The sequence below is a fragment of the Trichosurus vulpecula genome, chromosome 5, assembly GCF_011100635.1.
Source record: "Trichosurus vulpecula isolate mTriVul1 chromosome 5, mTriVul1.pri, whole genome shotgun sequence".
In the NCBI taxonomy this organism is placed as follows: domain Eukaryota; kingdom Metazoa; phylum Chordata; class Mammalia; order Diprotodontia; family Phalangeridae; genus Trichosurus; species Trichosurus vulpecula.
Window position 1 is genome coordinate 260,826,751 of NC_050577.1, and position 2,568 is coordinate 260,829,318.

At 40.0% G+C, this 2,568-nt stretch overlaps 1 pseudogene; it reads right to left on the reverse strand.

The window, feature by feature from the left end:
* Positions 1-384: 384 nt before the first annotated feature.
* LOC118851269 lies at positions 385-1,146 on the reverse strand (annotated as a pseudogene).
* Between the last annotated feature and the right edge of the window lie 1,422 nt (positions 1,147-2,568).

Sequence of the window (2,568 nt, forward strand, 5' to 3'; positions counted from 1 at the left end):
CCCCAGGGTTCAGCAAACTATGGCTCTTAATTCAGGGCTTCTTAAATATTTTTTCCACTTGTGACCAGTGCTTCTTACTTTTTAAATAAAAGAATTTTCATTATGAAGGGTTGACTTGACAAGTTTGGCACCCCCTACCTCTGTAACTTAAAAATAGGGGGGAAGGGAGCAGCATAAAGAGAAATCAACCAAAAACACTTATTCAGACATGCTTCATTTTACCTTCTCCCCATTTTCTCTTTTCCTCTAGGTCAGAGCTTGCCATTATCCTATCCATTTCTAAAAAGAGTGGGGATAAGAATCAGTTCAGTTTAGGCATCAGGACTTTCTAACATCCATCCCTTAAACTCTGGACCACTACAAAGTATATCCATCACTTCTTTTCTAGTGGACACTTGTAGATTCCTCTCCCTCAGTGAGAATATTAGTTTGAGAGGGAACTATAGGCATCACCTCTGCTGGGGGTTCACTCTCTTCCTTAAGGTGGTCTTGATTTAGACATCAAAAGCAGGCCAGCTCTCTCTCTCAGGTGGCTGCTGCCAAATGTTCTATGGATATCAGGAGGTACCTGCAGCTAGGGCAGGAGCCATTGGGGTACAGCCCACAGCTCCATGGAAGTTGTTGAAATCAGTATCCTATGGCTGTACCAGTGGGCTATGGTATCTGAGAAAACCATCATCTCTGCCCTTCAGGATAGGCTCTGTAAGCTTCTTATGCTGCTTTATACAGACACTTGTGTATGGGGCATGAAAGATGACACCTGTGTGAGCACACTGCTCCAAGAGCTTCACATTTCTAAAGTCCACATGGGGCTTCTGACCCTGGCAGATAAGGCAAAGGTTCCCAGCAACTTTGTTCCCTCAAATGCATGTCATGGGTTCGCTGTGGTGGGATGCCACCTTTGTGGTTTCATCAATAGTTAGCCCAGACTGGATAGGAGCCATATTGAGCCAGATAGTCTTCTGTCTCCATATATTCCCAGGGAGCATCCTGATAGAGAGAGATAGGAACAGGAGATTCTTCCTCAGGGGAAGTTTTAGTGCATAGTGCCTGGGGAGTAGCCTGCACCCAGTGGACACCTCTGACAGGTATAAGGCTCGAGAGCCGCCTAATGAAAAGAGTTAGGAGAGAGACTGGCATCTTGGTGTATGGCTAAGGGAGCATGCCCAGTGCTTCTTTTTAAAAAAAATTAAGATTTTTTTTTTAGTTCATAACACTCAGTTCTGAATAATTTTGAGTTCCAGATTTTCTTCCCCTCCCTCCACTCCCCCCTCCCCACCAAGACTGCATGGAATCTGATATATCTACTACATATACGTTTGCATTAAACTTATTTACACAATAGTTAAGTTGTAAAGAAGAATTATGACCAATGGAATGAATCATGAGAAAGAGGAAACAAAACCAAAAAAAGAGAAAAAAAAGAAAAAAAGGGAGCAAATTGTTTGCCTCAATCTACATTCAGACTCCATAGTTCTTTCTCTGGATATAGATAACTCTTTCCATCATGAGTCCTTTGGGGTTATCTTTGAACCTTGTATTGCTGAGAAGAGCCAACTCTATCAAAGTTAATCATCACAGAATCAATATATCTGTGGTTCTGTATAATGTTCTCCTGGTGCTACTCTGCTCACTCAGCATTATATCATGTAGGTTTTTCCAGGTTACATTTCTAATAGCACAATAATATTCCATTACATTCATATACCACAACTTCTTTAGCCATTCCTCAATTGATGGGCATCCCCGTGATTTCCAATTCTTTGCTACCACAAAAAAGCTGTAATAAATATATTTTGGATATGCAGATCCCTTTCCCCATGACCAGTGATGCGTAAACCCAGAGTTTAAGAAGCACTAATGAAATGATCAATTAATGGGCATCATTAATTATCAATGAATGACATAGTTTGTGTAACCAAAGTAAAAAGAACTGAAATAGAGAATAGATGCTTTTTTGCCCTCTGTCCAAGGAACTTCCATTGCTGGAACTCAATTTGAACATATTGTTTTATCTTCAGATGCTGCCCATAAGGGAATAACTTAAGTTTCAGAGAGAGAGAGAAGATGATAGAATCATAAAGTTTAATATAAAAGAGCTTCAAAAAATCATGTAGTCCAGCACCCTGCCTCCAGGCAGGACAATAGCTATACTATCAAAGACAAGTTGCTTTTTATCCCATTTCTAAATTTCTGTAGGGATGAAGACTCCTAGGTCTTTCAGAGTAGTGTTCAGTACTTTATCATCAAAGGAAAAAAAGGTTCTTTCAAATAATAAGTCAACTCTCTTGCTACAGTTTAAATCTATTTCCTCTTGATAGACCTTATTTGGAAATGGTAGACTTGAAGAATTTGTTAAAACAGTCCCTAACAACTATGAAATTGCATATTATAATGTGTCATGCATTGGTAGTTTATGTACACAATTTCATAGTTTATTTCTACTGCCTTCTGAGACACCACTGCTCTGAACTCCATATCAGGCTTGGGCTAGACTTCCTCCTATCTAGGTACTACCATGAATTCCTATGTGCTGCTTGGTCAAGTGATTGTAGCCACCCTGAAGGA